The sequence below is a fragment of the Kogia breviceps genome, chromosome 3, assembly GCF_026419965.1.
Source record: "Kogia breviceps isolate mKogBre1 chromosome 3, mKogBre1 haplotype 1, whole genome shotgun sequence".
Taxonomy (NCBI): domain Eukaryota; kingdom Metazoa; phylum Chordata; class Mammalia; order Artiodactyla; family Physeteridae; genus Kogia; species Kogia breviceps.
In genome coordinates this window covers 163,760,776-163,784,463 of record NC_081312.1, presented here as the reverse complement: position 1 = coordinate 163,784,463, position 23,688 = coordinate 163,760,776, and the positions used below count along the sequence as shown (strand labels likewise).

General features: G+C 44.2%; 1 protein-coding gene across 6 annotated transcripts in view; it reads left to right on the top strand.

Moving 5' to 3' along the window:
* The first annotated feature begins 7,001 nt into the window (after positions 1-7,001).
* The window catches only part of PRKCQ (protein kinase C theta), a 147,325-nt gene continuing 130,638 nt past the window's right edge, over positions 7,002-23,688 (top strand). Inside the window, exon 1 of one of the 6 annotated variants that reach the window (XM_067030215.1) lies at positions 7,002-7,159. The gene's annotated coding sequence lies outside the window, so the exon portion shown is untranslated. Of the gene's footprint in view, positions 7,224-23,688 lie in introns of all 6 variants that reach the window. The other 5 variants (XM_067030218.1, XM_067030212.1, XM_067030219.1 and 2 more) reach the window with 5 other exon arrangements.

The window sequence follows — 23,688 nt, the reverse complement described above, 5'->3', positions numbered from 1 at the left end:
TGATATTATAATCTATTTAGAAAACAAGCTTATCTTCCAACTTAAGATACTGCATATATTTGATTTTGGGGCATATCTCCATCAAGTTCTAGTATGAGGTGTAGAAAGATTAATTTATTTTTCATTATTTTTAATGTTGCATAAATGTACAAATATAACCTATTGACATGATTACTTAAATATTACAGAGTTTTCTTTTATCATCAGAGTACATTTTATTCAAGTCCTGGGCAATTCAGCTTTATGGTTTGTGTGTGTGGTATGTGTGTGTATGTGTGTTTTATGTGTAAAATGGAGATAAAGCATCTGCTCTCTGAGTGATATGCTGAATCCCAAAGGTAGGGCTTTACTTCTTTTGTTTGCTGACTCTGCCTAGTATACAAGCAGAAAAAGAAAAGACAGGAAAGAAACAAAAGAAAAAGAAAGGAAGGGAGAGTGGGGAAAGAGAAAGAGGGAAAGAAAGAGAGAAGGAAGGAAGGAAGGAAATATCAGCTTGGATCTACTTACAATGTATGAGCCAACGTAAGTTTAAAGAAATAACCGGTCTTCACTTAGAAGGGTGGGATAGGGAGGGTGGGAGGGAGGGAGACGCAAGAGGGAAGAGATATGGGAACATACGTATATGTATAACTCATTCACTTTGTTATAAAGCAGAAACGAACACACCATTGTAAAGCAATTATACTCCAATAAAGATGTTAAAAAAAAGAAAAGAAAAGGAAAGAAATAACAGGTCTTGAGCATCACCATTTGGGGCTAAAAACAAACCTTTCAGGGGTGAGATGCTGGGGTTGGGGGATGAAGTGGGAGCATGCAACAGAGCACCTCTGACTCACAGCACAGCCAAATATGGTCAATTTAGCCTCATTAGGCCACTATTCTAACCACCGAGAAAAAAAGAAATTACTTATATTTTCATTTCGCAAAATATTTACTTTAAAGTGAATGGTTGAAACTATCGTGTAGTCGGGAAAGCTGAACACGAAGAAATTCTTGATTGTCAGCGTTTTCCTGTGACATCAGTGTATGACTTCCTTGAGAATATTTGAATTTTTTATACCAATGACTATATTAAATGAGCAATGAATACTAGAAGCAAATTATATTACATTCCCCATCACTAACAATTAGAACTTCCTTTTCATTGGCATTTATTCTTGGCCTTTTATAGCTCAAAGAAACCTGACAGAATAGCCCCATGTAGTCCAACATAAATCCCCTCCCTCCATCTGTGTGTGTGTGTGTGTGTGTGTGTGTGTGTGTGTTTTAATGGCAGAATAAAACCATAAACAATATGTGTTTGAGAGGTGTGGATTGAAGAAAAAAGGAGTAATGAGGGGCAGGTGTGTTATTTGCTTTTTCAGAAAGGAGACTGAGAAGGTGCTTTACTGTAATGTGCCTTCACTGATTTCCAGATCTAAGGGTAATTGTGCTGCTGCGTCAAATTGTAGAATTGCAATAATCAAGTTTATAAAGATGACCAAAGTTTCATCTTAATTTCTTCTTCCAGAATTCACAGATTAATTCTAAGATTTATTAATCCTCCCTGGGGAGGATTTCTCATCAAAATATATGGTCTTTTGGACTTTCAGTTTGCTGTTGTTTTTCCACGGGTGGAAGAGAATCACTAAAAAAACGTGCTCTGTATAGATGACTCTATCTAGTCAATCTCCCTTTAATTTCAGACAAAGTTTTATATACATTTGGGCCATACTCATTTTGCTGATATACCTGGACTCACCAAATCCAAAACATATCTGTGGATCCTCAGAGATTCTGGACCTTTCCTTTTGCCCTGATTCTATCCTTAGACCTTACAAACACACCAGAAGTTTATTGTGTTAACTTGTATCCATATTAAAACATTGAAAACGTTACCAATCACTATCTGATTCAGATACTTACATTACAACTGGAGTCTCTTTAGGGGCAGGGGTGACTTTTAAAAAATGGTGCCTAAGGACTTCAGAAGCCACAACTAAAACAAAAAGCACATACAGAGTGAAGTAAGTCAGAAAGAGAAAAACAAATACCGTATGCTAACACATATATATGGAATCTAAAAAAAAGAAAAAAGTTATGAAGAACCTAGGGGCAGGACAAGAATAAAGACACAGACGTAGAGATGGACTTGAGGACACAGGGAGGGGGAAGGGTAAGCTGTGACAAAGTGAGAGAGTGGCATGGACATATATACACTACCAAATGTAAATAGATAGCTAGTGGAAAGCAGCCACACAGCAAAGGGAGATCAGCTTGGTGCTTTGTGACCACCTAGAGGGGTGGGAGAGAGATGCAAGAGGGAGGAGATATGGGGATATATGTATATGTATAGCTGATTCACTTTGTTATAAAGCAGAAACGAACACACCATTGTAAAGCAATTATACTCTCATAAAGATGTTAAAAAAAAGACAGCAATATTGTGTTTTTATAACTCTCTACCTTAAAAAAATAATTTCATGCTCAATTTCTTTATGATGTAATATTTGATGCTCAGGAAAAATGATTTACTCTAAGCGTTCTGCATCATTAAAGATTAAAATTTTTATTTATTTTCTATGGCTGTATTAAGTGGACATTTTGATACATTCTAATTTACAATTGGCCATCTACACGTGTTAATTCTTCTTAGAATACTGTATTCATCAGGACATCCGTAAACATACACGATTCATTTAGTGTTTCGAGAATCAGGCTATAATTTCAGCTCTTGTCTCTGTGCATGATGGCAAAAATCATGGCTTTGGGGGTCAACAGACTGGGAGTCAAGCCGTACCCCACACTTATTGGCTCAATGAACCTGGCAAATCATTTATTTGACCTCTGAAGCTCAGCTGTCCTATCTGGAAAATGAAGAGGATATTACTCATCTCAAGGGACTTGTAAGAATCAAATTAAATAACTTAAACAAAGTGCTGGGCACCATGCCTGGACACACGCCATAAATGCACAATAAGTTTTAGCTTATGTTAGGTGCACTCATCATCTCTTTCTTTTTTTTTTTTTTTTTTTTTTTTTTGTGGTACGCGGGCCTCTCACTGTTGTGGCCTCTCCCATTGCGGGGCACAGGCTCCGGACGCGCAGGCCCAGCGGCCATGGCTCACGGGCCCAGCCGCTCCGCGGCACGTGGGATCCCCCCGGACCGGGGCACGAACCCGTATCCCTTGCATCGGCAGGCGGACTCCCAACCACTGCGCCACCAGGGAAGCCCCATCATCTCTTTCTTAAATGGAGACGTAACACCTACCTCCCCTACCTTGTCTAAGATTTTAAAATTAGCTTAACATTACTAAGCATGTATAATAACAACAGAACTCTCAAACATACCAGATTATGAACATTGTTCCTTTTTTATTTCAGGATAAAATTTGCATTCACCTTTCACCACTCCCCCTCATGGTTTGGAAGAGTTGATATCAATCTTACTATCAACAGTAATCAAGGTTTACGTACTCCCTAAGGGGAGGACCAGTTTTTGCTTCCGGGTTTAGAGCGCTCCTCTGGCTATAAAAATTTCTAATTTCTAATTATCCTTTTTTCCCACTTGAATGTCTAAAGTTGGAGTGAAAGGGGAAAAAAATCTCCCTTTCCCTTGTCCAAGCTGTGGATCCAAAATATCTGTTTTTATTAGAGGCAGTGGTATTTTTATTGAGGTATAGTTGATTGATAATATGTTATTTTCAGGTGTACAACACAGTGATTCTAAATTTTTATAGGTTATACTCCATTTATAATTATTATCAAATAATAGCTATATTCCCTGTGTTGTACAAGAAAATATCTGTTTTTTGTCTGTGCCTCTTTCACCCATAGCTCCTAGAATAATTTTGACATTTTCTGAATAAATTTACACTAGACACAACATGTTTATCAAATCTTCAGTCAAGGTAGATCATTGTCTTCCAATTCCATGCTGATTCTTCTGGGTATTGAGGTGGACCACTTTATAAACTCCTCGTGAAATTGTCCAAACCGGTTTCCTCCGAGAGGTGACTTTCTGCACAGACAGAAGGGTCCTTGGGAAATTATCCTCTGTTCAAACTGTCTGTGGGATCATATCCTACTTCTCCCTAATACTGTCTTTCTCCAAATTGAGGCTGATAATAAGAATGTTTTCTTTTGGGCTTCCTTGGTGGCGCAGTGGTTGAGAGTCCGCCTGCCGATGCAGGGGACACGGGTTCGTGCCCCGGTCCGGGAGGATCCCACGTGCCGCAGAGCGGCTGGGCCCGTAAGCCATGGCTGCAAAGAATGTTTTCTTGTAAATTTCAATCCTAAGGTCAGTTTCACAGAAGAGTGTCAGAGCTGGCCTGTTTGGGAGATAAAGCTTAATCATCCACCAGGTCCAAATTAAAAGCAAAGAGATGTCTTCAGCTCCCTTTTGCAAATCCCAAGTAGAAGGAAGATGGATTGAGATGTCCCCAGAGATAAGATTCAAGGGAGTCATTTATTCCTTAGTTCTGGATCCAGAGCAAGAATCATGTCTTTCCCAGCTAAAGGAAACTGAAAAAGTTGCCCCACAGTCTCATTCTCAGCACGATTCCAGGAAAGTTCAGGGCAGAGGGTGAAGCAAGGAAAGAAGTACAGAACTGAAAGTTCGGGTGTGTTTAGCGTGATGAGTGGAACCTCACCACCCACATGTAAGCCCCTCCAGGAAATGCAATTTCCTCTTCCAGGAAATAAAGGTGTGGAGAACTTCTGAGCAGCAGCCATGTTTATAAAACAATGAGACAAAGTCTGACACAAAACAGAAATGCCTTGTAGCCTGGGGAAGGGAAGGCTGGCTATACAGGATGCTGGGGTCAGAAAGGTCTACAGGTATTCCTAACGCCTACATGGAACAAGAACAAAAAGGGATTTTTTTTTTCTTTTAGATGAGATCCAACACAACAACAACGCCTTTCTAGATGTTTGTTGAATATTGTTTTAAAAGATCCAGTCTTCAGATTAATGGGTTTCTAATCGTAGGACTATATGGTTATATAGTAGAGGAGCACGAGTCTCCAGGGACCATTGTCCAAAAGAGAGAGAAGCAGAAAAAGGAGGGTATGGCTATAGAATGGAGGCAGTATTCAACAGTGCCTAAGAGAGCTGTTTCAGACTGGTCTGAGTTTGAATCCTGGTTGTGGTACTTCATTAACTGTATGATTGTGGGCAAGCTGCATAATCCTTCTAAGCTGCATTATTCTCATCTCTAAAATAGAGATGATGATGGTGATGATAGTGTTGATAATGAGGATATAATATCCACCTCTTAAGACTGTTGTGAGGATTAAATGAATAGCGCATCAAAAGCGCTCACCACAAAAATAACTAATTAAACAAATGAAGTGCTCATTACAGCCACTGGTAGATACTCAGTATATGATGATGATAATTATCATCATTCTTTGAAACTTTTATAAGCCACTGACTAGTGACGAAATTAAAAGGACATATGACTTTCTCTTGAGCCCCTACATGTGATTAATATTTAACCTCCTTCTCAAATAGTCACTGAAAACCCCAGCAATGAAGACTGAGTGGGTTTGCTGTCTCCCAGGCCCTGCAGCCTCTGGCAGTCTGCCATCTCTCTTCCGTGTGACAGGCTCTGTTTAAGGATGGCTGTGGAGAGCCAGGAGGAAGGCATCTTGAACCAGGAGGTTTCCCAGAGAGAAGCTGGGCCTCTTAGTGGGGGTCGTTTCTCCAGCTCTGCCACCTTGTTCTCAGCCACAGATGCATTTTCCCACCAAATCTCAAGAGCAAATATACAATGAGCGCCTACTGTGTGCCAGGCTCTGGTGACGTCACAGTGAGCCCACACGGCCAATGTCTGTCCACCCTCACACCTCCTGGCTACTATCTTCCAAGAGGTGGCAGCCTCTGGGTTGGGTGATCCTGGCCCCAGGGTCCACGCAGTGCTGTTACATATTGATAAATGTGAGAGACAGCATACTTTTCAGGGAATATATTTTTATCTGTAAAAGGTGTGTGCGTTTGCTTTGCTGAATTCATATAGATTAGGGGGAAAAGTCAGCATATCTGGCTTCCCAGCGCAGGCCTGCCACAAGGCGGCTATGTGAATTAAGTCAGTAAACCCTTCTGGGCCTCAGTTTTTCATCTTTAGAAGTTTGGAACTAGCTGCAGTCTGAGCTGTCGTCAGCTGACGGTCTATACTTCCATGATCAGAAGCGCGCTGATCCAAGGTTAGGCTCTTCCATATATTTTTAATCTCCCTCTCTAAAAAAAAAAAAAAAAAAAGAAAAAAAAGAAAAGACAAAACAAAGGACTATTGTTTTATTTCTTAAACTAACCTGGGCTTAGTATATTATAGCAACAAACACCTACACCAAGTACATTTTAATCATTTCGTGGCCTAATTGAGAGGGAACAGACCTGCAGTACTGGTAGCCAGTATATAGATTTTCTAACCTGAATGAAAAGTTAATTCTACAGAGCACAGGAAAAAGCACCCCAACTATCCTCATCACGATCATCAGTACCACAAACCAGGCGTAAAATCTTCCAATGACAAATGCACTGATAAGACATTGCACTGCAGCTTCAGGGGCTGTCAAGTTCAAAGCAACGCAACTTGGAAATGATATAGAAAACGACGGTGCAGAAACAAAGTCAGAGGTAGGACACAACCGAGGAAAGATTATCCAGCGGACAGAACGGCACCAAATCCTTCTCAGGTGGGTCGTTTTAAAAGAACAGTGTTCTAGTCCTTTCTGGTGGAAAAGCTGGCAAAACAGCTGAAGTTCTTTTTACCTAATGACCTTGAGCCTTCCCGTGGGAAGGCTCGTTTCGCTTTTCGGTTGGTTGGATGGAGAGTCACGTGGACTCGGGGCCCCGCTGCCCGCGCACGGCGCCTGGCTCAGTATCCCCAGCGCGGGGATGGGTCCTGGTCTCAGGGCCGAAGCCGCCGCGAGCGGAAGCGCGGGGAGGAGCGCGGGGCGGGCCCAAGGGGAGAGCGGCGCGCGGCGGGTGCTGCGCCGGCCGCGGCTCCGGGGAGGGCGTCGGGGGAGCAGGCTCGGCAGCGGGGCCGCGGGGTGACTAGCGCCCCCTGGCCGGCGCCGCCCGAGGGCGCACCCACCGCGCCGGCAGCCCGCTCCCGCGCCGCCACTGCCACCGCCGCCGCAGCCCAGCCGCGCTCTCGGGCCGCCGTCGCCTGCAGGTAGGTCCCTGCGCCGGGCGCCGACCGGGAGGGCAGGAGCCGCGGGGCCGGGGCCGTTCGCTCTGCGAGGGGCGGGGGGTGGCCACCCAGCTCGGGCTCCGGCTCCGGCTCCGGCTCCGAGCCGGTCCAGGAAAGGGCGAGTAGGCTGATGGCGAACTTGGAAACGGCCACTCGAGCTGCAAACTTTGGGTCTAGTTTTCTGTGGTTTCTCGCGCGCGGGGTGCCCGGGATGCGCGGACCTTGGCCGGGCGGAGGCCACTGGGGAAGGGGCCGGGCCGTCTCCTCTTGCTTCTGGGGTTTTCTCTCACCTGAACGAACGGCTTGGGTGGGAGGGAGGAGGGCGGCGGAAAGTTTTGTGTTCTCGGCACGTATTGGGAAGGAGAGGTGTTTGATGCAGTGGCAACCTGTCCGCAGAGGAAAATAACTTCAGTTTTCTTGGCATTTGTTAGAGGATCGGATAGGGCTGCTAACACTCGCTTCTAAACAAACTTGGTTTGTTTCCGGGGGCTGTCGTCAGGGTGAGGCCGGTTTTCATAGATACAAAGAAAAAAAAAAAGTGGTGCTTCATGCTGTAATTGTGGGTGAGAGTGGTTTTTTTTCCTGGTGCTCAATACTGTAACCTTGGTGAGAATGTTTTTCAGCTTTGAGGACCACATGTTAAGAAAATAGAGTCAGTGTCTTTATTTTATTGGGTTTTTAAGAGCCCCGGTTATCAGCGTGAAATGGACCTTTCATGCTAACGGCTCGGCACTCCCCACGGTGTCAATGAAGAGAGGCCCGAGGCGGCCTCACCTGGGAGATGCTGGGGTTTCTGCAGGGACAGCACTGCTGAGCTGCCTTGTCCTTCGGGGTTTTCCTGACCAGAGTGGTGCTAAGAAAAGATGATTCAGTGATGGACCAAGCTGACAAGGAGGGGGGTGGTGACACGGGGAGAAGAAGGAGAGGACACTGCGCTGTGTCCGTGGAGAGAAGGACCCAGACCAAGGATGATCTATCCCTAGGTGGTGGTAACGTGCGGGTCCCGCAGGTGCCCTGCCCTTTCTGAACACGAGTCTGATTGTTGCTCTCCTTACATTGTTGTCTAGAAGCTGTGACCACCACCGTCCTTTCCTGATGGGGATACTTGATAGACAAGCCCTGTTCGTAAGGTGGGGGTCCCCCCCCACTCCTACCCCACACCCAAACTTGTGAATCACCATCTTCATTTCCCCCCTAACTTATCTTTGTTAACTCTTGTAAAATGGCAGTCTCACCGTGGATGCTTAATGTCTTTTAAAAAATGCTGTGTCTGGTGGGAAGGAGGGTGACATTTACAAATTTGGTTGCAAATTACTTTTGAAGTTTATGCACAGCTGTTTAAAATCCCTCGGAGATCAGTGCCATTGTTTGAGGCAGGTGTCTGCCACAGACTGATCTGGTTAGTTTTTCTTGTGCTGATTGAACGTATATATATTTAAAGAGGCAACATGGGAAGAGCTTCTAAAAACCTTCAAAGCCCCAGCTGTGGAAACTCCTCCAAGTTAGCAGTTAAGTCGAAATTAAGTTGATTTGTTTTGGGGTTCCACCCCGCCGTAAACTTTTCTCTCTGATTTCAAGAGTAACCTGTCGGCATCACCAGCCTTTGTTTCAGCCCCTGTGATTTCTCTTGTAAACTTTTAAAATGTAAACTTCCAGGGAGGACTCTTGTCACCCCCTCCGCCTTATCACTTGTTCACTTCCGCCACTGTCTTGTGTGATGGTTGCTCAGGATGGCAGGTGGCTCTCAAACGAGCTTGAGCTGCTTTCCTTCTCCCAGACCCTCCTCCCTGCAACAGACACTCCCTATCGAGGCTGTTTGGAAGATACATAGGTCAACACTGGAACTTTCTTTTGCCGATGTGTCCCTTGTCTTTCGGGTATGCAGGGATATTGTTCAGTAAGTCACACCGTGGTCCTTCTTCAAATCTCAAAGATCCCTCTCAACACCGAGACGAGATTTCTCTTGTTCACAGCAGGTCCCGGAGGCTCCCTCGAGTAGCCCATTTGTCTTTGGCCATTTCTATGAAGGTCCTTCATGCCATTGTAATATATTGTCTCTCTTCTGTGGAAAAGACGAAATTCTTTTGTGTCATGAATTTGGTGTTTTATCTAAAATTGCATGTGGACTGGGTTCAGGATTTTCTTTTGAGAGTGTGGGCTTCTGGTAGAAATCTACCAGGAGATTCAGGAGTAAAGCTCCACGAATCTCCTTATAATGCAGAATTTGACGATGGGACATTTGCCTTCCTTTAAAATAGGAATTGGAATTAGTATTTCATGTTCTTAGTGCATTTCATGTTTTAGAGTTATTGATTATGTTGTTGGCCCTTGAAAGTAATGCTGATATAGTAATCAAATGTGACTGTTAATAAGGGTATTTTTGATTTCAGGTGGCTTCCATTTTAGAGGGTTCAATCTTTTATCTGTTTTTCAAGTAATTTTCACAAAATCATTTCATAAAAATAAAAAATGGTTATAAGTCCCAGAGAATACCAAAGTATAATGTTTCATATGTATGTAATTTTGTTGCCCAAAATCAGATTGTAATTAAAAAGTAGGGAAATTAGTCTTGTGGTGACATGACATAGCATTAAACTCATTCTTTCTGTTTCTGTCTATTTTAAAACTTTAAGTGTCTCGTTTTCAAGCAGCAAATCGTTCAGGTTTGCTTTCTAATTTGTATTTTAACTGTTAAGGCAGAAATTAGGAGAAACTCAGAGGAAAACATGATGTTGAGGCAAAAAAGATAAAATGTGTTTCCTTGCAATAATGGAAACATCTTTCATTGTTTTAACCTGTCAAGCACTTATACACAAAGTCACATTGCTCTGTCATCTAAAGATATCCTTGGTGCAAAATGAGAACCGGAGGTTTCTGAAATTAGGAATAGCACATCCTAAGCCTACAATCATAGATTTCTGCTCTGGGATTAAATTAGCAGATATTCAAAGCCACTCACTCTGGCAGAACATACTTCTGCAGATTGATGTTAACTTTTGTTTTTTCAATTTTATTGGAGCATAATTGATTTACAATGTTAGTTTCAGGTGTACAGCAAAAGTGGTTCAGTTATACATATACATATATACTTTTTCAGATTCTTTCCCCATATAGGTTATTACAGAATATTGAGTAGAGTTCCCTGTGCTGTACAGTAGGTCCTTGTTGGTTTTCTATTTTATATTTAGTAGTGTGTGTATGTTAATGCCAAGCTCCTAATTTATCCCCCCCCACACACATTTCCCCTTTGGTAACCATAGGTTTGTTTTCAAAATCTGTGAGTCAGTTTCATAAGTGAGTTCATTTATATCATTTTTTAAAAAATTGTGATGTTAACTTTTGAATTAAGCTAATACTGTTGATGGTAATCAGAGCCAATAAAAGCAATAAGGCATGGTTTTATTGATGTATTATTTATAATTTATGTGCCAGATATTATACTCAGTTTTATTTGTATTTGACAAGACATTGCTGTCTGTAATGTTTAATCTTTGCGAAACATATAAATTTGATATCCCCATTACCACCACCATCACCTCCAGAATTCTGCAGATGGGGAAACGGAGGCTCAGGGAGGTTGAGTTGCTTGCCCAGCTCTTCCAGCTGGTAACTGTTAGAATCAGGTGTGTGTGATCGCCAAGCATTGCCATAAACCACAGAGCTCGACGACCCACCAATTAAATATTTTAAATTGTGATAAGATACACATGACAAAATTTCCCATCTTAATCATTTTTAAATGTGCAGTTCAGCGGCATTAAGTACATTCACGTTGTCTTGCACCTATCACCACCATCCATCTACAGAGCTCTTTTCATCTCGCAAAACTGAAACTATGTCCCCATTAAACAATAACTCCCCATCCATCCCTTCCTCCAGCCCCTTAAAACCTGCCTTCTACTTTCTGTCTCTGAATTTGACTACTCTAGGGACCTCATATAAATGGAATCAGACAGTATTTGTTTTTTTGTGAATTGTTTATTTCACTTAGCTTAATGTCCTTCAGGTTCATCTATGTTGTAGCCCGTGTCAGAATTTCCTTAACTTTTTAAAGGCTGAATAATATTCCATTGTATGTATCTACCACATTTTGTTTATCCATTCATCTGTTCGTGGACGCTTGGGCTGCTTCCACATTTTGGCTTACGAGTAGTGCTGCTATGAATATGGGTGTATCTCTTCAAATTTCTGCTTCAAATTCTCTTGGCTGTATACCCAGAAGTGGAATTGCTGGATTAAATGATAATTTCGGGTTCAGTTTTTTGAGGAGCCACCACACTGTTTTCTATGGCGGCTGCGCCATGTTACACTTCCACCAACAGCACACGAGGGTGTCAGTGTCTCCTGTCCTCGCCAATACTCGACACCCGTTATTTTCTGTTTTCTTGACAGTTGGCATCCTACTGGGTGTGAGGTTTAACCAATTAACCGTTAGCTTTTTACCAAATCATGTGGTGCCCGACATGTGGGTTCTCTGGGCTGATGCTGCTCCTGAATTTGTTTTTTCCTATCTCACCTTGTGCTTATGTCCCTTTTTCGAGCGAAAAATAATTGGAGGACTTATTACTCCAGCACCTCCTGGAGGACTAGGGAACTCACGGGCAGGAGGGCTCCTGACAGATAAACACCGGGTCTCTGTAGGGAGGGCTGCCCCTGCTTATGTGAAGGACCTTGTGGTTTAGCAGTGAATAGTTGTTGAGAATCAAGTAAGCGTGGCGTTAGTATTAAAGACACTAACTGTGCAGAACAGACCCTTTGCAGAAGATTAGGTAAAGGGTGAGTTATCTCTTATATTATGAGACCAAAACAAGACAAATTCTTAGGATAGTGGAGAGAACCAAAAAGTTGATGGCTGTGGTTTCATCCATCAAGCTGTTGTTGGGAGGCTCAGAGCCGCACGCTGTGCTGTATAACCCACCCAGGGGGGAGATGCAGCCAGATGAAGGGGAAATTATAAGTGTGATGATTTCATCGTGGATTGGGTTGGCCAAAGAGTTCGTTTGGGTTTTTTGTTTTTTTGTTTTTTTTTACAACGTCTTATGGAGAAACCCAATGAACTTTTTGGCCAGCCCAACCTATTTGTATTGTTATATGTCAGTTTATAATATTATGGTGCATGACAATGTTATATGTTTATTTTGTCTGTTTCTTCCTCTGGAGGATAAACTCCCTGAGGGCTGGCGTTTATCTGTAGCCGTATTTCCCAGCTGCTACAGTAGTGCTGGCACGTAGTGAGTAAATGAGTGCACAATGGGCGTGTGAGCGCTGTACTGGGGACATACGTGGTGTCATGGGAGCGCTAGATCTGGGGTGCCTGAGAAGATGTCCCAGAGAAAGCAACGGCTCAGCTGAGACCTGAAGGTAGATGAAGTTGCTCTGGAAGGTGGGAACGGCATTTTAGGATTGCTGTGAGCATGACATCCTAGTGAGGGAAAGGAAGACGGTCTGGTTTGAGCACAGCCGGTGAGTGAGTAGAGGGGCTGAGCCCAGAGTTCCCCCTCAAAGTGTGCTACTGGCATCCACTACACTCTTTAGTTGAAAGTACAAAGAGCAGACCCTTAGTTGCCCTTGGCTGTCTTACCCTCTTTCCCATCTCAGCCCTCTGAGTTGTTCACGCTGAGTAGATGCTAAAATAAGCATCTAGCAAGTAGAGTGTTGCCAAGATATGGGTGAGTTTCCAAAGCAAGCCAAGTGCTGTTGAGTTCATGGTCAGATAAGACAACTCTTCTCAGCCCAGGTGAGCAAGAAGCCAAGTCTTTCATGAAAGTCAGCTGACCTGTCTTTCTTTCAGTTTGGGGAGAAATTCACGTCAGCTGCATGTGTAGCGCTTTTAGAGCAGCAGTCTTCAGTATTTTCCATTCTGTGGTCCGTTACTGTTTTCAGTGATACAAAAAAAAAGGCCTCTCACCCAGTGTTTTTTAAACTGCAAGACACAATCCATTATTGCATTATGAAATTAACTTATTTGGTTGGAACAAGCATATCTTTAAATATGAAATCGAATAGAACAGAAAAGACCAGCATGCATTTCATGCACTAAGAGTAATTCATGAAATTTTGGGTCCTGGCGTTTGGGACATGTGTCTTACCCAAAAGCTTGCAAATGATAGACCCATGACATTTGGTTTTCTATAATGTTCCTTTTAAGTTATAGAATCACACAAGCGCAGGCCTGGAGGGAGGGCAGGAGAAAGTGACATTGGTTGAGTGATCCTCATGCAGGTGCCTGGATACATGGGATTATTTATTAAAGTCCTGCTCTTTGGCTGGATCATCCACAGTTTACAGAGGAGACGCCGAGGCTTGTCGAGGTTAAGAAACTTGATCAAGGGTTACATCGGCAAATTACTAGCTGCGAACCCTGATCTCTTGGCTCACAATTTAATCTTCCTTTCAGGCCTCCATAGATTGTATTCTCAAAATTTGAAGACATCTTCTCAGGGAATGTGTTATAACCATATTCCACATTAGTTAAGAAGAACATGGACTTTGGGATATACCCCCATCATCTTCTTAAGGAACTAAGTCACATAGGAAGAAGTAGTATTGATTAAACAGACCAGGGCTGTTGACAAAGATGAAAAGGGCCACTCTTTCCTCCCCCTGAAGCTTTCTCCCTGCTGCTGGGAGAAGCAGCCTCAGTGGAGCCATGTGAGGTGACGTGCTTTCCTTTTCTAAAGCTGGGATCCCTGGGGCCATAGCTGAGTGCCGCTGTCTACTTTTCCCAGTGTGTATCCAGAGGCTGATGAGTTTGTACTGGACAGAATTATGCAATTATGCAAATTCCTGTTGCGTGCTTCCACGATTTCCAGCATCTGCCAGGCTTTCAGCCTTTGCCTGGTCAACTCTCTTTCCCTTTCTACAGCAGCTATTTCAGACTGTCTCCTGCCACCGTCACTCCCTCAGCCTGCTTTGCTGAGAAAATGGAATTCTTCCTGATGAAAACCACCTAACCCCGAGATCACAGGGCTACAAGCCCAACTCTGTGTGGATCCACCCTCCCATCCTTCCTGTCTTTTACAATGAAAAACAAAAAAGAAAAAAAAAAAGCCTTACCTGTCTAATGTTCATCCTCCACTGAAGCTCTGTAATCCATTTCTTCTTCCTCCTTGAGAATCTCTTTCTCTTGATTATGTCCTCTTGCACCTGTATTTTCCTCCCCTCCCTCATGCCTGGCCCCATTCTCACTGTACAGACAATGCTGAAATCCCTCCCTTTGAAGAAAAAGGCCGTCCTTCTGTGCCTTCCTCCAGCTACTTCTCTCTTTCCTCCTCTTCACAGCCAGAATCCTTAAATTGTCCTCTGCACCTGCTGCTCTGTGTCCTTCCTCCATGTCCTGGCCACAGACATCTGGCATGGCCTCTGGGAATGTAGTACATTCCTGTTCCCTTTTGCTGATTCTTGCTAAATTCCGCTCCCGTCTTCCTTGACTTCTCTGCAGCAGACCGGCTCCTGAGCACCTCTGTATTCTCTGAGCAACGTCTTCCTCCCATCCCCCCTTCCCGTTCTCCTTCCTTCCTCTCTTGTGCTTTTCAAGCTACTCCTTTCTGTCCCCTGGAAGGTTGATGTTCCTCCGTGTTCTCACCCCACGGGTGACCATCATCCCTCACTGACCTTAGCAGCCACCTCCTGGCTGACCACTGCCCAACCGTGACCTATCCAGAGTCCTCTTTTGCTGCTGCTTGATGGGCGCATCCAACACCCCATGCCCCAAACTGCAGGCGTCGCCTTCCCCTTTCTCTTTCCACAGACCCGCCTCCCGTTCTTTTCTGTGTCTGGCGCTGGCATCAGCTGTCCTTGCACAAGCGGAAACCTGAATGTTTTCCTTGACTCGTCACCTCCGCAGCTCAGCCCAAACCAAGTTCTGTTAGTTGCACCCCCTGCTTATCTTTTTATTCCATCCACCTTCTCCAGCCCCCACACTATTTTCAGGTCACACCGTTTCTCTTCTGGATTACTGCCAGAACCTCCTCACTGGTCCCTGTTACTGTGGACTGTCCTCCGTGCTGCAGCTGGGAGGATCCTTCTAGAACCTAGATCTGAGCTTGTCACTCCTTGCTTTAAACTCTCCAATGGCTACCCAGAGTAGTTGGAATGAAAGCTGGACCCTCTAACATGAATTGGAAGGGTCTAGTTGGTCTGCACTCCCATGTCCTCTCCAGCCTCATTTCTCCAGCAACACACACATCACTTTCCTCCAAGTCCAAGCCTCTTTGGGTTCCGTAGCGGTCCCATGTATCCCATTGCCTCATGGAACTTTCTGCCCTACCTCTAACCCCTCCTTCCTTTGGCTATTCTCTACATTTTCAGTGCCTAACTTAGATAGTTTTCCTCTGGAAAACTCTTCCTCCAAGTTAGGATTTTGTTTCCTCCCACATGTCCTTAAAGTACGTACAAGATCATCTATATACAGCACTTAGCCCCAAGCGTGGCAACCAGTCAATACACGTCAGCTGGCATGGCACTTAGTATATACTGGTTTCTTTACCTTTAGATGTTCCAAATAGATTGTAAACTCTCTGAGGGCAGAAGGCACATTCTCTTATTCTTGATTGAATCCCTGGGATCTAGTACTGTTTCTGATGCATAGTAGGTGCTCAGTACATATTAGTGGAATAAATAAAGGAGCCACACATTTTAGAACCTTTATTGTCTAAGGGACTGTGTATGCTAATCCCAATCTAGTAGTTTAAATGTCTGCACAAATAGAATCATTATCATCTTCAGCGGTTTTTGCCTGTGGGTTTCTGGAATCATCTAGATACATTCTACTACAAAGTCAGAGTCGAAGGTGATGGGAAACATTTAAAAATGCAAAGAGGCCTCTTGCTACAAGGGAAAAAACTCCATCTCTCCATCTCTGTGGTATGATTTTCTCCCTCTGTCATCCTCATAGTTTCTCACTTTGCTGGGAGATGCCAATAATAAAAGGAAAAAAGATTAGGAATGCTCAGGAAATAAAAAGTAATATTGAAATATTCTGAAATATCCTACAAGACTGAGGCTGTAGGTAAACATTAAATGCAAATATACAGCGAACTCAAAATTATTTTAATAAAAAGAAATTATCAAAGGGTAAAAGAGGTTAAAAAATTTAATGAAACGATAAAAGATTTTAAGGATTCTTCAGAACAAAATCATCATGATCTTAAACTTCATTAAGGTAAAAAGTAAAAGACTAAATTTGAGAATTAGGACAATAAAGACATGCCAAAGATTAAATAATGGAGAGTATTCAAAGAAAAATATCTTAAAGAGTAATAAATTATTTAGGGGACTCACTGAAAGTGTAACCAAAAACGTGGAACTGGAGGGGGAAAAAAACATAATCTTTTAAAGAAGATTAAAAATAAATCCCAGCAATAATAAAATGAGCACTAGAGCACTAGCGTTGGGTTCCTAATGGCAAGTAAGCCACAGCTAAAGCTGGAGCTTGGGCTTCCCTGGTGGCGCGGTGGTTGAGAGTCCGCCTGCCGATGCAGGGGACACGGGTTCGTGCCCCGGTCCGGGAAGATCCCACATGCCGCGGAGCGGCTGGGCCCGTGGGCTGTGGCCGCTGAGCCTGCGCGTCCGGAGCCTGTGCTCCGCAACGGGAGAGGCCACAACAGTGAGAGGCCCGTGTACCGAAAAAAAAAAACAAAAAAACCCTGGAGCTTAGGGTTTGAACCTCAAAAGCCTGTGTCACCTCAATGGGATTTCAGAGGCAGTTTTTAGTATACTTGCTGTGTGAATGCCATCATGTTTCAGGGGCAATGCTCTGTGAGTTCCACTGTGACATTTCCTGCAGGGTGGGGTGGGATGGGGGGGGTCACACAAGGGCAACCAAAGAGTTATTTAGCTCATCTTTGACTGCAGAACAAGGGAGACACTTCTGTGTGAGACTCAGCATCCCTTCCTTCCAGAACCTAATGGCTTCTCCATCCCATGTATCCTGCTTTCCTTTGGGAAAGAAGAAAATCAGGTGGCCCCCTAAGTGCTTTCCTCTCACCTTGTTCATGGAGCCTCTTCTCAACCAGAGTCCCTTTGGCAGTTACCCAAGAAAGTGTCTTTGTGTGTTGTACCTTTTCCATGTAGCTTGTAATGCGTTACCCTCCCTCTTATGCTTTCTCATGTCTCTGGGGACTTGAGATTCTGTCTAGCTCATAAGCAGAGCTCAATAATGATATGCTAGTTCAATTAGTATTTCCTGAGGAAGCTCACCTATTCCAGGTCTTCTATTTCCTTCTCTTTCTTACACTCCCGGCACAGAGCTCAGACCACATCTTGACTTGAGGAAGCTCATGGAACCTCTCCTAGTCTGGGAATAGATTTTATTTTTCTCTCATCGCTAGCAAGAAGGATTCTGACTTTGAATGTCACGTTTTTCAGGGCCTAATCATTAGTGCTAAGAGCCCTAAGCACTGCAACGTTGGCCTGTCTGCTTAAGGTGAATGTTAAGGGTTCTGGCTGAGAAGTGGCGCATAGGGCCAAGTACATCGTTACAGTTTGGTGCTTTGCCATCTGTTTGGCCAGACTCTATACCCTGTCACCTGTGGCCTTCCTCCCCTGCCCAGTTCCATCGTACCAGTCCTTCCACCTTGCTTTCCAGGTCCCTTGCAATAAATGAAGACATATGGGAGTTGGCACCCAGGGTATTAATCCAGATTAGATTGTCTTTTTCAATAGCAGAGACTGGAGAGAGGCTATAGGATCTTGGGGCACCCTTCCCCCTGCCTTTGTCCAGCTTTTCCATGGCCTTGCCAGTCTTCCCAAGCCATCCAACAGTGAAGGCAGGTGGAAAAGTCACAGAAATGGGGGCTAGGAGACCCACGTTCTCATTCCTTCTTTGTCATATTGACCTATAAGATGAGTGAGTCAGATGAGGAGTCTGTAGGATCCCTCCTTATCCTAATATTTTGTAGCTCTTTGCAGGGGCCGGGGGTTCTTTTGATATGTACACATTCTAGTCACACCAGGATTTCACTCAGGCACCTGGTGTGGTGCAGTAGTGGATACATTTCATGGCTCCCAGCCTGTAGTTAGCGCGCTCGTAAGCATGGCTGTAGAATAGAGAATATCACCAGTAGCGTACCCCTTCACCAGTAAATGGGAGTGCAGTCACCCAAACACTGAAATCATTCCACTGTCGTTTAGATTTTGCAAATTCAAACTTCACATGATAACAACAACACATTTTTTCCTCTACTGTGTCAGTGGTGACAGTAGCACAAGCAATCTAATAACAACCAGGTTTTCTCAAAATGCCGATTCTCCAAACAGAACGCTTGATTTCCTCAGTGGACTTTGTTTCTGGAAGATGGGATCGTGAGGAAAAACAGCCAGATAGCATCTTCTCCCCTCTAAGAATGGGAGCTCTTTTCATTCTTCTGCATCAGTCATTGGAAAAGAAAAATAAATTAGCATGTATTTTTAAGGACATATTTAGGCTGTACAGATGGAGTGATATTCACAGTAGCCATAAATAAACTCTTTCATCAGAGTTATTCTTACATGCAGCTGAGCCAGTCCTAGATAGTTTTGTAAAACTCCTTTTAATGTTGAAATAATTCAGGGAGAAATAAATTGCATAATTCCAAGTGCTGGAGCAGAGGCAGCCTGAATATTTGCCAAAGGTTCAGCACAAAATACTTTAACCTTCCTCCATTCCAATAAAAAGCAGGATTTTACAACAGGGATTCTTTCCTAGTTCCTGGGCATTGAGATTTGTTATTATTTATCGTGCATTTGGGAACTTTGATGAAAAGTGCTTTAGGAAAGAAAGCCACGTGAGCAGTAGGAAAGGCTTTGCATTACTTATTAAAATGAAATGCAACTTACGGGACTCCCCTGGTGGCGCAGTGGCTGAGAGTCCGCCTGCCGATGCAGGGGACGCGGGTTCATGCCCCCGTCCGGGAAGATCCCACATACCCCAGAGCGGCTGGGCCCGTGAGCCATGGCCGCTGAGCCTGCGCGTCCGGAGCCTGTGCTCCGCAAAGGGAGAGGCTGCAACGGTGAGAGGCCCGCGTACCGCAAAAAAAAAAAAAAAAAGCAACTTACTTGACTCCAAATTGCCAATATTGCTGAGCATAAACTAGCACATTATTTTAGAAATTAATGAAGGCAAAGTTATCCATTAACAGTTTCCCACAGGTGGAGCTGGTAGAGAGAAATGTCATCACATAACATTTGAATTTTATTTCAGTTGAAATGAAGGGAAGAAGGGCAAGCCTTTCTCTTTTGAGAACAGACTAGAGGTATTCAGAACAGAGAGAATGTATCTTCCTTTAAATATACAAAATCAGTCTCCTCCTGAAAAAATATTGTAGATATTTGCTCACGGAAAAATAGTTGAGATCTCTAGGTCTAAGTATCTAGACCCAGAGAGAGATCACCCCATTTATTCAAGTACTGGTCTATCTCAAGACATTTAGCAATGCAGCTAAGAAAGCAGATTATAAAGAACCAGCAGACATTCTGCAGGTCCAGAAAGTGAGACACATGTTTGTTTGGATATTTGTCTAAAAACGACCATTAGGAAAGTTCAGACTGAATTCCAGGGAATTTTAATCCACACACTGCATTTTCTTAGCCTTTTTGCAAGGTGGAATCAGAGGATTACATTTTCTAAGAACCAGTTTTTTAAAAGCTTGAGCACTCATCAGTTACGTGTGACATAGGCTTGAAATAAGAATTGGCGATAAGTAATTAGGTGAAGTACAACTTAGCACATGTTGACAGTGGACCAGTGCTGTTGTCCTGAACTTGTCAGGGCTGTGGTGTACTATTGATTTGACCTAGACCATTGCTTTGGATATCACTCACTGTGTAACAAACTTCCCTGACACAGTGGCTGAAAACAACACCGTTTTATTTGCTCATGATTCTGTGGCTCAGGACTGTGGGCTGGTTCTGCTTCTCACGGATTCACCTGGCGTCTCTCGTGAGGTTGTGCACAGATCTGAGATGGGACCACTCATATATGGCACTTGGTAGGTATGGCTCGAAGACTGGGACATCCTGCATCTTCTCTTCCTCTCTGTGCAGCTACCTTGGGCTTCCTTTCATGGTAATTAGATCCTCAGAGGGAGTGTTCCCAACACACAAAGGGCTCACATCTCTTAAGGGCCAAACTAAGAAGACACAGAGCATCACGGACTTCTACTGGTCCAAGCAAGTCCCAGGCCAGCCAAGATCACGGGGAGGGGCCTGGCCAAGTGGCATTGCAGAAGAGCTTTGGAATGGGAGATGCTCTTGCAGCCATCTTTGGAAACACAGTCTAGCACAAATGTTTAGGCTGTTATAGGATAACATGTCATAAAAGTGACCTCACGTTTGTTTTCTGTGATGGAGCCTCTTCACTCTCCTGACAGAAGGACCTGACGAAAACAAAAATCTGATTGCCATTCTCCACCTTGCTCTGTGTCACCTACAAAATAAGATGCAGACCCTTCACGTGGCTTGCCAGGTCCTTCCCTGTCTGTCCCCTGCCTGCCTCTCAGCCTCGCTCTCACAAGGCCCTGAGCACCAGTCGTTCTTCAATGACCTCTTGGTTAGCACAGCTCCACGTGGGACCACGTGCTTGGGATGCACTTCTTCCCATCGCATCCTCACTTGGCTGGCCCCTCAGACCTCACTGCCTCTGCGAAGGCTCCCCCACCCACTGCTGTATGAAAGCATCCTTCCCCCAGGGGAGTGCCCTGTGAGGAAGCCACCGCAGCAGGAATAACACCCCCTCCTCCCCGACCACACCGTGAGCTCCTTGCGGGCAGGGATCGGAGTCTCTCTCTCTCTCTCCAGTCCAGCCCTGGCCTTGTCCCCCACAGAGCAAGGCCTCAGACATTAAAGTCAGCGTAGTCTACGCACAGGGTAGAGTGGCGGGGTGCCTGGAGGGAAGACCAGAAAACCCCAAACAGGAAGAAGGCGGTGTGAGGAGGAGGTCAGAGCCGTGAAGAGCGAGCCGAGCGACAGAACCAAAGGTGGATGCAGAACCGCCAGCGTGCAGAGAGAGGAAGGGAACACGCCAGACACACAGAGGACGAGAGACGAGCTGAAACAAGAGTATTCAATGAGAGCGTAGTGTCATGGGTAAGAAGGAAGAAACAGAAGGCTGCCATCAGACCCAGCCATGTGCCTCCACAGAGATGCGGGAACCGCACTCTGTCGGGGCATCTCGGACGTGCAGTTAAAAGGCGGGGCATCCTGGTGCCAAGCTTCTCAACAGGTGACTGCCCGACCAAGAGGGCGGGAGAGAAGTTGGACAAAGGGAAGAAGAGTTGCCGCTTCCGGGAAAACCTGGGGGACCATCCCTCCTCAGTCTACGGTGGTGCTTCTTTCGCTTGGCTGAATAGCTTTCCTCCTGAGCCAAATTGACTGAATAACATCAAAGTGAAACCTGTTGCACTTGGCGCTGGTGACAAGGTTCAGGGGAAGTGGTGTGACTCAGGGGAGGGAGGATGTAGCTAATCCCCGGCGAGAAAGACCCACCTTGAAAGAGCAGGAGCCGCCTTTTGACAAAACAACTCTAAAGGAAGTGATCATCGTGAGAAAATATGTTTTCTGCTAAATGGTGGAAGAAGAAAATATGACCATCTTTCCTTTGCCTCTGTTGAGTGTATAAACTCAGTACTAATACTTATAACTAACTTGGGTTGAGCTGCTTCTGCCTCCAGGAGCTGCTCTGATCTGTTTACATCTAATTAACTTACTTGAGGTGGGCCCTGTTATTGTCCGCATTTTACAGATGAGGAAACCAGTTAAACAGCTTGTTCAAAGTCACCGAGCTGCTAAACTGCAGAGCTGGGATTTGAACGCAGGCAGTTTGATGCCGTAGTCCATCTTCCTAATGCTCTACTTGGCGTAGGCTGAATATGGCAATATACTGTATCTACGAATTCATTTTTAAAAAATACTACCTGACAGTGGTATTAATTCTAAGAAATGAGTTTTGAGACTTCTTTCCCTCTTGATATCTCAGTTACGGTTTGGGGCACATTTTAAAATGGCAAATTCTTGGGCTCCCCTGGTGGCGCAGTGGTTGAGAGTCCACCTGCCGATGCAGGGGACACGGGTTCGTGCCCCGGTCCGGGAGGATCCCACATGCCGCGGAGCGGCTGGGGCCGTGAGCCATGGCCGCTGAGCCTGCGCGTCCGGAGCCTGTGCTCCGCAATGGGAGAGGCCACAACAGTGAGAGGCCCGCGTACCGCAAAAAAAAAAAAAAAAAAAAAGCAAATTCTATCAGCTTTGGACGCGCACACACGCACACTGACTGCTATAATTTGCAAAGAGCTGTTCAGAAGAAAGTGTGTTTAATTAAAGTGCGAAATGCAGCCAGATTAAACTTCTTTGGTGATAACTTTGAAGTTTGAACTTCGACTTTATAAGGCGGTTCTAGAAATGAGAAGAATGACATATTCTTATGCTGTGAGATATACTTAAATTGTTTCTCAGTATATACCTGAGGTAACTTTGTAATTTGTTCTTTAGTCAGTATACTATCTACGAACTCACTGGTAAGATTCAAATTAATATTCTGATCCCTTTTATGTCTATTACTTACGAATTGTTGCTATTTGACAAGTTCCTGAAGCACAGGATTCCAAAAAGTTCAAAGTGATATCCTTATTCAAGAAAACATTTCTTTTGCCAATATTTTCCAAAGAATAATTTTTTAAAATCTCAAGAACTCTACTTTATTATTTTTCTGGTTGGTTTGCAAAATAACAACTAGAAATATCATCGATATTTCATATTTGAGCAAATGGGCAATTTTCAGAGGTTGAATATAAATAGTAGTCCTGAAAATGAATAAGCAGGAAAATTATAGTAGCCACCAAGGCACGAAACTCCCATGATGCATCGTCTTGGGGGCAGAAATATAGCGTATCTGTGCTTTCTGTGGCTTCTGTTTTGACCTTACCCTTCTGACCTTCGTGGACCGCTGCTGTGCAGCCCTCCCCAGCCAGCACTTGTAGAGGATTTATGGGTTTGGCCATAGAGGGAGGGAGGAAGCTGTGACCAATACAGAGGGATTTGTTTTTTTCTTGGAATAGGAGTCCCAGCAAATCAAAGGGTGACCGCCTTTGAAATGCTACTTCCCACCTGATCTCAAAATACCCTCCAGTACACTGCCTGAAAGTCCTCACTTCACTTTATTCCAGTACCTGAAATTCTGCCAACTAGAAGTTTAAGAAACACAGATCCTCTTAAAAATGCAAGTACTGCTGAGATTTCCTTCACACATTAAGAGTGGCTTAATCAGTAACTTAGAGAAAATGGGAACTTTTACAAGATGGAGCAGGCGGGGATTTATTCAGTCCACAAGTATTAATTGATCAAGCCCTTCACTGATCGTTATCAGCGATTGATCCAGGTGTTGGGAATACAGCGGAGAAAAGAGGGCCAAGGTCTCAGCCCTCCCTCACCGAGGAGTAAGATAAAAAATAAACAGTATGTAAATAAGATAATTAGATCATGGCAGTGCTGTGAAATTACAGTAAAGAGAGTGAAGAGCTAAAGAGACGAATTTCTGGATC